Here is a 13,889-nt window from a genome sequence, read left to right on the forward strand (position 1 = left end):
TTATTAGATTTTAAAATTTAGTATACAAGGCTAAAACAATACCTTCTAGCTACAAAGAACCTTAAGACTAGAAAAAAAGAGAATTAAAGTAATTATAGATGAATTTAATTAAAGTTTAGAAATTAGATGTGAATTTCATAGTTGGATCTTCATAAAATCTAGGAGGGATAAAATCTATTTCAGATGAACTTTTGTATTAATTAGGATGTAAAAAATATATGTATATCTTTTCACGAGATGTTATCTTGAGTAATCTTAATCTTAGTACTCATCCTTTGTGAATGTTTAATGAAACTTAGCCTTGATGATGAAGTAAGTTATAATTGGATTCCCACCTTAATATGAGTTTCAAGAAATCTATCCTATGACCACTTAGAGAATTAAATTTTGAAGTAAGTGTTGGCATTTTGATGATGTTGTGATTGTCATTGATGGACACACACTTGCTTTGAGATCACTTTTCATATATATGAGTTATGCTTAACCGGTAATTGTTCCAACCGGTATTATGAGTTATAGTCTTTAGACTATCGGTGTTTTGCAGAAAGTGTTTACCAATCTCAAGTGATATGAAGACACAAAGTGATATGAAGACCTCAAGCGGTTCGAGGATCCCAAAGCAGTACAAAGGAACAAAGTAGTTGTTAACATTTTCCCAGTCTTCATTTTGGAGAACCGGTAATTAGTATAATGTATGAACCAGTAATCAGTAATAAACCGGTATTACTCTGTGATGAGTTACCAAACAGTATTTCTGTGATGAGTTATCATCCATCGACACTTTGGTGGTGATTTTGTGTTGTGTTACCAAATATGTCTAGATGCACTGAACCTAGGAGCTTGCAATGTAATCCTATTGGACCGACATGAAATTAGATTCCTTTATAAGGACATCATGTCTAGGGTTTTAGGAGATCATAGGGTTTTAGAAGTGCATGAGGTTTTTGTATGTACGATCATAGAAGAGAAGATTATGTCTGTGTGAAGAAACAGAGTGTGGAGATATTGAAGACTAAAGTAATGCTAAATGTACATTAACAATGAGCTATCAAGGATCTAACCAAGCATACTGTGCTAGTATCTAGATCACTCACTTGTTGATTACTCACATCTTCGACAAGTCTGAAACCCTTAACCAGGTAGGCCTAGCAAAGCCTTTGTAACCATGGATCTAAAATCCTCTCACAAGGTAGTCTTTAACAGGACTTATCTCCTAACAGAGATCTAGATTCCTAACAGGATATGTTCTGGTGAAGAACATTGTATGACCTTAACCGGTCTGGTTACTATTCTGCAGATACTTACGTGTGAGTTTCAGCTCACTGTGGTTTTTGCCATTTGGGTTTATACGTCAAAACCTTGTGTTATGGTGATTGTGCTCTTGTGGGTGAATGCTTTATTTTCTATTTGGTTTGCATTTATCTTAACCGATTTGTTAGTAAATCTATTGTACCGGTTAACTGTTAATTGCTTAAGGGTTTGAGTTCACTTATTTTTGGTATACTAATTCACCCCCTCTTAGTATTCAACAATTAGTATCAGAGCCAACCTTTCTATAAGTTTAACCACTTGGAAGGAGATGTGGGGGAATACACTATGAGGGAGCTTACTCATCATCTCACTCAGACTGAGAAAGCCTTTGATGAACTTAAAGTCAAATATAAAGCCTCTCTAGAAAAGAGAAGAGAGCATGCTGAGAAACTGATGGAGCTTACTGAATTCTGATGAAGCAAACAAGGAAGCCCTAGTTGAAGAAGTTGAAAAATTGAATGAATCTAATGCTAACTTGAGAAGGGAACTGGAAGGACTGACTATCAGAATGTGCCAAGAGCTTGAGAACTGGAGGAAAGTTGAAGACCTGGTAAAAGACAAAGATCATGAGATCTCCAAGCTGAAGCAAGAAATCAGTGCCCTTACTGCTCATCTCCAAGAGAGTAAAGTGGAAAAAGAAGAAATGAAAGGTGAACTAAACATGGCTATTTCTGAGAATGCAACCTTGAAGGAATCCAATGCTGCCATTTCCAAGGAACTCACCGAGTCAAAGGAAATACTTGCCAAATTCAATAAGAACTCTATTAAGCTAGAACAAAAGCTTGAATCAGTAAAACTAGTAAAGAATACCATTGGACTTGGTTTTTCTGGTTATGAGGAAGGTGAGACCTCTGGAACAAAAGATGGAGCATCAAAGAAGCAACCGACACCAAAGGATAAAGCTAAGAAAAAGTTTAAACCTGTTTGCTTTAATTGTCTCAAGGAAGGACATACTACTAATGTGTGTAGAAATAAGGCGTACAATAATTTTAATTATTTTCTAAACAATAAGCCTGGATCCAATAGATTCAATGGTAACTGGTATGCATGCAACAAGTTTGGGCATAGAGCATTTGAATGCAGGTCTATCATGCACAACACCGGGAGATATCCTCAAAGGACTCAAGGAGTTTTTCTTGAATCCTCTGTGAACTAGAATCCAAACCGGAATAATGCTATAACCATCAATCAGGTGGTGGTGGCTATCAAGCAGTAACCGATTGGAGAGCAACCTGTTTGATTTGCCATGGTCGTGGTGACACTGCTGCAACATGCAAAAGGAAGAATGGTAGAATGAACAATGGACCATGGAGAACACCTGGAATGGTATGCTATCATTGCAACAAATGAGGTCACACAGCTAGAATCTGCAGGATGAGAAAGAACATATCGAATGATATACCGGCCACTTTGGAAGGAAAGATTGATGTTGAAACTGTTCAAGCAGATATGAAGAAAACATGGAAGAAGAAACTTGAAGAAGTGTCATAGGAAGAACTAGTTTCTGCACCTAGTGTAGAAGTCTCTAAACTGGCAAACTGAGCTTCAGAAAAGCTTAGGGGGAACAAATCGGTGAAATATTTTGAACCCCCGGTTTACATCAGTAAAAGACCTTAATCGGTATGTGTTACCTATCAATCGGCAGAAGACCAGAAACAGTAAAAGGAAAAATTAGGGTTTATGCCCTAACGGTGATGCATTTATTATGGTAGGTGAAGAATTCATTTAAAAGGGATTTTCAAGTCATTTTCACTTATCAGTTTGCGAGCAAAGAAATTTTCAAGTGCAGAGCAACCAAAGGTGATTCAACTTGCGATTCAAAGTGAATTGAAATCTAGAAAAAGAATTCTGAGGTACTTGCAACCTATCAATGAAGAACACTAAGCGGTATTCAAATAACTGAAGTGGTGAAGTGTCCTAAATTTCAAAATTCTGAAGGTATTTATTGAAATTCTTGTTTATCAGTTAATCCTGGCTTCTACATCACACTCTAGTTCTAGTGCACCTGTCGATTCAGCGGATTTTATCCAATGAAAGATGAAATACAATGCCCTATCCCAGATACCTGCTGGAGTCATAGTGGAAGATGATATTTCAGGGTACACTGACTGTAAACTGGAAGACCTAGGATCCTTAGCAATTCATTCCTAGCTAGGTCTATTATGTGGGGATGACAAGAAAATAAAACTAGAATACAACATCCTGGAGAGGAATAAACTGCACAATGCGGTGTACTTTCTTGAAGAATTTACAGAAGATCACATCTACATCATCCTGAGCAGAGTGCATGGTGACAAGATGTATCTCAAAAGGACACATGACATTATGATTGAAGCCATTCATGTCGTCACTTGTTTTTGCAACACTGGTGAGGTGCCAACTCTAAGAAAATTCATCAAGACAAATGACTAAGCTCACCGGTTCTGTGAGCGACCAACGGGGAATGATCGTCAACACCATCAAGGATGATTTGGTCAAGTATGCTTGCATGGTGATCAGATACCAGATGTTCTATGCTAGCAGAATAAACTTTGTCTCTGTTGCTACGGTAAATGCGGCCTACAGAATGATCATGGAAGATGCGTCATTTGATCTATGCACCTGTATGCAGAAGCAACTATTAATAAACCTGAAGTCTATCAAATAGGACAACGCCTTAAGATTCAAATTTGGACAACTTTTGGTAGGTCTATTTTTCTACTTTCAAGGCTATTTTCTGGGAGTCGGTTATATTCAATGGTCTGCTGACCAACCGGTTACCAAACAAATCAGAGAAAGTATTCAAGCGGTGGGAACCTGATATCCTAAAGTCTTGAATAAATATTTTGATGAATTCAAGTGGAAGATGAGCCAGTGGATGAGGATATCTAGAGATGTCGTTAAGAAGTATAAAGAGGACATCTACTTTACCATTAGAGTAGATGAGTGCATAATGGAGGTGGTGGAGCCCAGAAAAGAAAAAGTTGAACCCATGGCATATGAGGTGATGTATGCCATGCTAGATGGGTATGCCTCTACCCTACTTGCCTCGCCTCTTGATCCAAAGAAGAAGAGAACCAACACCTACTTGGAAAGGATAAAACCAGTTGAAGAACCTTTAGTGAAGAAGGGAAAGGCAGTGCCCTCGGTATCGACACTGGTTACCTCAGCAAGTCTTAAAGTGACCAAGCAGTTACCTACCAAGAAGAAACTGGAAGTTGCACCTGCCAAGGTTTTTGAAAGAAAGTGGAAGACTAAGAGAAACTCACCAGATTTTGAGGATACAGAACCTGAAGTGCAGCCTAAGAAGACTAGGCAAACAAGGAAGAAGGCAAAGACAACTAGCAATGAACCGACATTGTCAGCACCTTTAAATATAGAAATTTCCTCTTACAAACCCTTGACACATTGTCAAAGGACTATCAAGAATGTTAGGAGAAAAGTGCTAAGTGATTTAATAGATCACTTTGATGATTTTAATGATAATGAAAACGAGGAAGTTGAACAAGAAGTCATCCAATATCTATGTGTTAATGACCGGTCGCCATCATAAATTAGATCGGTGACACCGGATTCTTTATACAATTCTTTAGATAACAAATGGCGCATTGCCATTTAAAAAGAACAGGAAATAAGAGAGGAAATCTTTGCTCAATATTTTCCTGATGTGTCAAATTTTGAGCTCTATGAAATCATGGATAAGTACAAAGGCGTCTTCTTCATGATAAGAAGAAGACTCTTGTTACTGGAAGGCAAAGTCTCTGAAGTGGTGAAAGATACACACTCCCATTCCAAAGCCACTCTAAGATTGCACCAAGTGTCTGAGGCCAACAAAAAGGTCAAACAGGAACCAAAAATTGGGAAACCGGATGAGTAATTTGATGATAAAGGAGAAAGAGTAACAAAATAGGTAGACACGATTGATGTTGATGCATTAGATGTTGAAGATGTCACTCCAGATGCTGAAAAAGAAAAAAGCAGACAAGGAGAGACAAGACAAAGAAAAGGTTAACAAAGAGCAAGCGAAACATGAAGAAGAGAAGAGGAAACAAGAAGAAGAGAAGAGAAAAGAAGAGGAAAAGAGGAAAGAAGAAGAAAAGAAGAAAGAGGAGGAGAAGAAGAAAGAGGAAGAGAAAAGGAAAGAAGAAGAGAAAAGGAAGGAAGAGGAAAAGAAGAAAGAGGAAGAGAAAAAGAAAGAGGAAGAGAAAAAGAAAGAAGAAGAGAAAAAGAAAGAAGAGGAGAAGCAGAAAGAAGAGGAGAAGCGGAGAGAAGAGGAGAAGAGGAAACAAAATGAGGAGAAACGGAAGGAAGAAGAGAAGAAAAAGAAAGAAGAAGAGGAGCAAAAGAAGGTAGAAGAGGAAAAGCAAAGAGCCGAAGAGAAGAAGGAAGCAACAAAGAGCACACAAGTGGAGACCCCAAAGGCAACTGGTGGTCAAGCCAAACCGGCTGACATCACCAGTCCTATTGACCTCCAATCTGCAAATGAATCAAAGCTGCTCCAAAGAATTAAGCTTGCACAAGAGCATCTGGAAGCATTAAGGAGGGAAAAGGAGCAAGATGTTATTCAAACTGTGGTTGACACTCTTACCAATTTGATTCTTAGTACTAACCTCCCCAGTACTGATTCCTCTCTTGCCCAACTAAAGGTCCTCTGTATAGTTGTAGAGGACCAGGTACAATGCCTAGAAGAAGTTGATGAAGCTAATGCACAGAAGAAGCATCAAAAGGCACTAAACACTTCCTTAGTGAAGAAATTGAACGAGCTCCGGTCTGAACTTCTGAAACAACAAAAGAGCATAAGAGATGCTATGGATGAGGGCAAGCTACTATTAAGCAAAATCAGCCAACCCCATCTATTTTGTGATGATGTGCTTGCACAGAAGGAAAAACTGCAATCTGATTTGCAGGCATACATAAGCACCTTTAAGATGCCCTATGATTCCTTCACCACATATGGGCAAACTGTTCACCGGTTTCAGCTCTAGTCTGCCAGAATAGAGTCAGAGATTAGCAACAGGACTAGATATTTGAAGGAACTTCAACTAGTTTTATTACCTAAACTGCAAATTCTTCATAAGTGCTTTCTTAATCTGGAAGCATTAATAGCCACTCAAGAGATGAGCACAATTGATGCCATGGAAGAACAAGTATCACAGATGTAGACAGAAAGTGAGGTGGCTACCTCATTACTTGAGTCATGGTCTTTATCCATGAAAACTTTTATGCAGGATTTTAAATCAGTTTTTGATAAGTTTCACTCATTATTGTCATACACACTTATTTATTTTAATGATAATGAGAAATAGGGGTTATTCTGCAGTACTTTGTCATTTTTGGAAAAGGGGGAGTAGTATCTAAAATTTTGGTGAATGTTATGTATACTTTCATGTTATTTCTTTAAGGGAGTAGCATACCTTGCATTTTCTGCAAAAAGAGATAGTGTATATGCTTAGGGGGAGTAATTTTGATTATGGCATATTTTTGTTGTAAAACACTTAGATGTCAAAATTTTCCTAAGTGTTGTCATCAATGCCAAAGGGGGAGATTGTTGACATTTTGATGATGTTGTGATTGTCATTGATGGACACACACTTTCTTTGATATCACTTTTTGTATATATGAGTTATGCTCAACCAGTAATTTTTCCAACCGGTATTATGAATTATAGTCTTTACACTATCGGTGTTTTGCAGAAAGTGTTTACCGATCTCAAGCGGTATGAAGACATAAAGAGGTATGAAGACCCAAAGAGGTATGAAGACCTCAAGCGGTTCAAGGATCCCAAAGCGGTACGAAGGAACAAAGTAGTTGTTAATGTTTTCCTAGTCTTCATTTTGACAAACTAGTAATTAGTATAATGTATGAACCGATAATTGGTAATAAACCAGTATTACTCTGTAATGAGTTACCAACTGGTATTTCAGTGATGAGTTATCATCCACCAACACTTTGGCAGTGATTTTTTGTCGTGTTACCAAATATGTCTAGATGCACTGAACCTAGGAACTTGCAATGTAATCCTATTGGACCAACATGAAATCAGATTCCTTTATAAGGACATCATGTCTAGGGTTTTAGGAGATGATAGGGTTTTAGAAGTGCACGAGGTTTTTGTATGTACGATCACAGAAGAAAAGATTAGGTCTGTGTGAAGAAACAAAGTGTGGAGATACTGAAGACTGAAGTAATGCTAAATGTGTATTAACAATGAGCTATCAAGGATCTAACCAAACATACTATGCTAGTATATAGATCACTCACTTGTTGATTAACTCTAGAATAATCTATAAATTTATATTATTATCGTTATTTTCTACATTATTATCATTATGAATACTTTAATTAAGCCTAGATTAAATCTATTATATATATATATATATATATATATATTGATGTGGAAGTAAGTTTTAAAAAAGGAAAGAAAATCAACAAAAACTCTTAAAGAAGTTGTTTCTTTTAATTTATTGCTATATGTTCTAGAGGGTAGTGGGGTGGGGGGGACGCGGGCACGGGCATGGGCGCAGGGCGGGCCCACTTTACCAGAATCCACTATGCCACCGCATTTAAGTGGCTTAAAAACAAACAATGTCATTTAGTAAATTTTGATTTTAATTTTTTTTATTATTAAAATTTATTAATGTAAAGTTGTTTTATTTAAATTAGTTTATAATTGAAGATTTATTATTATCCAAAAAAGTTGTTTTATTTTTTGTTTTGAAATTATTATCTTCCTAACATTGGGTAAAAGAGCCCTTTGGGTTTCAAAAGAGTAAATTTTGCAAGAGGGAGATGGTCCACTAATGCACCCTTTTACCCAAATATAGTAGTAAAACTTCTACTGAATAAAATATTTTGAATTATGAAAACAAAAGCATTTGTGATGCACCTTGGGAAGCTTTTCCCTAGTTAATGGAATTGATTTCTCTTAATTAAGAATCACTCACTAACCTCAAATAAATTTTGGTAAATAGATTCCTTCAAGATAATCAATCCATTTCAATTTAAGTCTCTTACTTATGAGTTTGAAAAAAAAAATGGCTTGTATATTTCAAATTGGTGGAAACATTAAAGGTTAAAGATTTACCTACCATGTAAATGTGTTTGAACTCATAATTACCCTTTTATTTGCGTAGTCTGAGAATAGGAAATAATGTCTAGTTAATAGTTCTCCCTCAATTCGTGTAGTTGAATATTTGACTGTTCCTTATTAGATTTTAAAATTTAGTATACAAGGCTAAAACAATACCTTCTAGCTACAAAGAACCTTAAGACTAGAAAAAAAGAGAGAATTAAAGTAATTATAGATGAATTTAATTAAAGTTTAGAAATTAAATGTGAATTTCATAGTTGGATCTTCATACAACCTAGGAGGGATAAAATCTATTTCAGATGAACTTTTGTATTAATTAGGATGTAAAAAAAAAAATGTATATCTTTTCACGAGATGTTATCTTGAGTAATCTTAATCTTAGTACTCATCCTTTGTGAATGTTTAATGAAACTTAGCCTTGATGATGAAGTAATTTATAATTGGATTCCCACCTTAATATGAGTTTTAAGAAATCTATCCTATGACCACTTAGAGAATTAAATTGAAGTAAGTGTTGGCATTTTGATGATGTTGTGATTGTCATTGATGGACACACACTTGCTTTGAGATCACTTTTTGTACATATGAGTTATGCTCAACCAGTAATTGTTCCAATTGGTATTATGAATTATAGTCTTTAGACTATCGGTGTTTTGCAAAAAGTGTTTACCGATCTCAAGCGGTATGAAGACACAAAGCAGTATGAAGACCCAAAGCGGTATGAAGACCTCAAGCTGTTCAAGGATCCCAAAGCGGTACAAAGGAACAAAGCTGTTGTTAACGTTTTCCCAGTCTTCATTTTGACAAACTAGTAATTAGTATAATGTATGAACCGGTAATCAGTAATAAACCGATATTACTCTGTGAGTTACCAATCGACATTTCTATGATGAGTTATCATCCACCGACACTTTGGTAGTGATTTTGTGTCATGTTACCAAATATGTCTAGATGCACTGAACCTAGGAACTTGCAATGTAATCCTATTGGATCGACATGAAATCAGATTCCTTTATAAGAACATCATGTCTAGGGTTTTAGGAGATGATAGGGTTTTAGAAGTGCCTGAGGTTTTTGTTTGTGCGATCACAGAAGAGAAGATTAGGTCTATGTGAAGAAACAGAGTGAGGAGATACTAAAGACTGAAGTAATGCTAATTGTGCATTAATAATGAGCTATCAAAGATCTAACCAAGCATACTGTGCTAGTATCTAGATCACTCACTTGTTGATTACTCACATCTTCGACAAGTCTGAAACCCTTAACCGGGTAGGCCTGGCAAAGCCTTTGTAAATCCTCTAACAAGTTGGTTCACAACTGTGGATCTGAAATCCTCTCACAAGGTAGTCTTTAACAGGACTTATCTCCTAACAGAGATCTAGATTCCTAACAGGATCTGTTCTGGTGAAAAACATTGTATGACCTTAACCGGTCTGGTTACTATTCTGTAGGTAGTTACTTATGAGTTTCATTTCACCATGGTTTTTCCCATTTGGGTTTCCACGTCGTTATGGTGATTGTGCTCTTATGGGTGAATGCTTTATTTGTTGTTTGGTTTGCATTTATCTTAACCGGTTTGTTAGTAAATCTATTGTATCGGTTAACTGCTAAATTGCTTAAGGGTTTGAGTTCACTTATTTTTGGTATACTAATTCACCCCTCCCCCCCCCTCTTAGTATTCAACAATAAGGAAATTGAAAATTATAAGGTTATTATTTTTGTAGAAAATACCTAAGGGTAAAATGTTACTAGAAGTGGAAGAATTAGTTAGTTATCTCTTATAATATTGCAAAGGAAATGACACTGGTTGTAAAGCAACTAGAAGAAGATTAATTTGAATTGCTTAGGGTCTCTATTTTATGTTGGTTGATTAGCAAGTATTAGACTCTCTTCTAATCTTATTTTTGAACAATTAGTGATTAAAGTATTGTGGTTATTAAAGCTTGTCGTTAATAGTTCTTTTCTTCCCTTCAAACAAGTGAATATTAAATTTATTTTCGAAGTGTTATCATTAGATAGTTTAATTTTCTTTAAGCAAATTAGTGTCTTTCAAGTATTAAGATTCATATTTAAATTAAGGTTATCATTTGTGGGAAATAATTAAAGATAGAATTTATGTTGCTTCAAGTGGAAGAATTAGATGGTTATCAATAATGCGGTTACTTTCAAGTTTATTAATATTGAATTTTTCCTTCAATAAATTAAGTGTTTTAATTCATTTCTAAGGCCCTTCTACCTAGGCATTGGAGTTTCTTTAAGCAATTTAGTACTTCCAAGAAGTTTTTCAATCTTTTTTGAATAAATTATAATTTTATAAGTTTTCAATCAAAAAATTCCTTATATATTATAGTTTTGTTTTCATGATTGTATTAGTATATTAATTTATATAAGATTCATGAATTCAAAATTAGATTCTTAGTTAGAAAAATAAACAAGAGTTGATGGAAACAAAAATCTAGCAGTGTTCGGTATTTACAGTGCCTCTAGGTCACACTTATGGGTAAGTTTCAAAATCGTGATTTAAAGCTCGTGGCTTCAGATTCTAAACTTGCATTTTGAATCTTGTTTTGCCTCCTAACACCCATTTTGATGCTTCAAAACTTTGGTTTTTGGAAGAAAAAGCTTCAAAATAATATTTAGGAAGCACAATAAGTTTAAAAATCACAAGTTCATGCTCATGACCTCGTAATTAGACCTTGCATTTTGAAGTTTGTTATGCCTCCAAATACCCATATTGATGCTTTGAAACTTGTATTTTTCAAGAACAAGATTCAAAATTATGTTTTGGAAGTATGATAAGTTTCAAAATTGGGCTTTTACGATCATGGCTTCAGAATTGAAACTTGAATTTTGAAGCTTGTTATGTGTCCAAACATAAATTTTGTTTCTTAAAAAGTTGGGATTTGGAAGCACAAGCTTCAAAATAATGTTTTGGGACCACAATAAGTTTCAAAATCAGGATTTGAAGCTTGTGGCTTCAAAATAAGAACTTGAATTATGAATCTTGTTGTGCCTCCAAACATCCATTTTGATGCTTCAAAATTTGGGTTTTGGAAGCACAAATTTTGAAATGATGTTTTGGGAGCATGATAAGTTTAAAAATTGCACTTTGAAGCTCGTAGCTTACGAATCAGATTTTGCAATTTGAAGCTTGAGGTTCCTACAAACAGCCATTTTGATGCTTCAAAACTTGGGTTTCGAAAGCAGAAAATTCAAAATGATGTTTTGGGAGTGCGACAAGTTTCAAAATCTCGCTTTGAAGCTTGTCGCTTAAGAATCAAAAGTTGCATTTTGAAGATTGTTATGCCTCCAAACACCCATTTTGATGCTTCAAAACTTGGGTTTCGGAAGCACAAGTTTGAAAATCATGTTTTGGGAGCACCTTAAGTCTCAAAATCACACTTTGAAGCTCATGGCTTTGGAATTAGAACTTGCATTTTCAAGTTCGTTGTGACTCTAAACACGCACTTTGATGCTTCAAAATATGGGTTTTGGAAGCACAATTTTCAAAATGATGTTTTACAAGCACATAAAGTTTCAAAATCACACTTTGAAGCTCTTGCCTTCAAATTAGGAATTTGCATTTTCATGCTTGTTATGACTCCAAACACCCATTTTGCTACTTCAAAAATTGGGTTTTGGAAGCACAAACTTCAAAATGATTTTTTGGGAGAGTGATCAGTTTCAAAATCGCTCATTTAAGCTAATGGGTTATAAATTAAAAATTGCATTTTGAAGCTTGTTTTGTCTCCAAACACCGATTTTGATGCTTCAAAACTTGGGTTTTGGAAGCACATGCTTGAAAATGATGTTTTTGGAGCAAGACAAGTTTCAAATCACACTTTTAAGATCATGGATTCCAAATCAAAACTTCCATTTTGAAGCTTGTTGTGCCTCCAAACAACCATTTTGATGCTTCAAATGTTTTGGGAGCATGATAGTCTTCAAAATCAAGATTTTAAGCTCGTGGCTTTGGAATCAAAACTAGAATTTTGGATCTTGTTGTGCCTCCAAACACCATTTTTATACTTCAAACTTGGGTTTTGTAAGCACAAGCTTGGAAATGATGTTTTGGGAGCATGAAAAATTTCAAAATCACACTTTGAAGCTCGTGGCTAATGAATTGGAACTTGCATTTTGAAGCTTGTTGTGCCTCAAAACATGCATTTTGATGCTTCAAAACTTGGATTTTTGGAGAACAAGCTTTGAAATGATATTTTGGGAGTACGATAAATTTGAAAAATGATGATTTTAATTAAGCTTGTGGCTTCGGAATCAAAACTTGAATTTTGAAGCTTCTTGTACCTCAAAACACGCATTTTGATGCTTTAAAACTTGGCTTTTCGAAGAACAAGTTTTGAAATGATGTTTTGGGAGTATGATAAGTTTGAAAATGATGATTTTAAGCTCGTGTCTTTGGAATCATAACTTGCATTTGGAAGCTTGTTGTGCCTCCAAACACCCATTTTGATGGTTCAAAACTTTTGTTTTGGAAGCACATGCTTGAAAATGATGTTTTTGGAACAAGATAAGTTTCAAAATCACACTTTGAAACTTATGGCTTTTGAATCAAAACTTGCATTTTGAAGCTTGTTGTGCCTCCAAACAGCCATTTTGATGCTTCAAAACTTGGGTTTTGGAAGTACAAGCTTCAAAATGATGTTTTGGGGGCATGATAATTTTCAAAATCAAGATTTTAAGCTCATGGCTTTGGAACCAAAACTAGCATTTTGAATCTTGTTGTACCTTCAAACACCCATTTTTATACTTCAAACTTGGGTTTTGGAAGCACAACCCTGGAAATGATGTTTTTGGAACATGAAAAATTTTAAAATCACACTTTGAAGCTCGTGGCTAATGAATTGGAACTTGCATTTTGAATCTTATTGTGCCTCAAAACATGCATTTTGATGCTTCAAAACTTGGCTTTTTGTAGAAGAAGCTTCGAAATGATGTTTTGGGAGTATGATAAATTTGAAAATGATGATTCCAAGCTCGTGACTTTGGAATTAAAACTTGCATTTTGAAGCTTCTTGTACCTCAAAACACACATTTTGATACTTCAAAACTTGTCTTTTCAAATAACAAGCTTCAAAATGATGTTTTGGGAGTATGATAAGTTTGGAAATGATGATTTTAAGCTCGTGGCTTTGGAATCATAACTTGCATTTTGAAGCTTGTTGTGCCTCCAAACACCCATTTTGATGCTTCAAAACTTTGGTTTTGGAAGCACATGCTTGAAAATGATGCTTTTGGAGTAAGATAAGTTTCAAAATCGCACTTTGAAGCTCATGGCTTCCGAATCAAAACTTGCATTTTGAAGCTTGTTGTTACTCCAAATAACCATTTTGATGCTTCAAAACTTGGGTTTTGGAAGCCCAAGCTTCAAAATGATGTTTTGGGAGCATGATAATCTTCAAAATCAAGATTTTAAGCTCATGGCTTCAGAATGAAAACTTTTATTTTAAATCTTGTTGTCCCTCCAAACACCCATTTTTATACTTCAAAC

This window comes from Cryptomeria japonica, chromosome 5 (genome assembly GCF_030272615.1).
Source record: "Cryptomeria japonica chromosome 5, Sugi_1.0, whole genome shotgun sequence".
In the NCBI taxonomy this organism is placed as follows: Eukaryota; Viridiplantae; Streptophyta; class Pinopsida; order Cupressales; family Cupressaceae; genus Cryptomeria; species Cryptomeria japonica.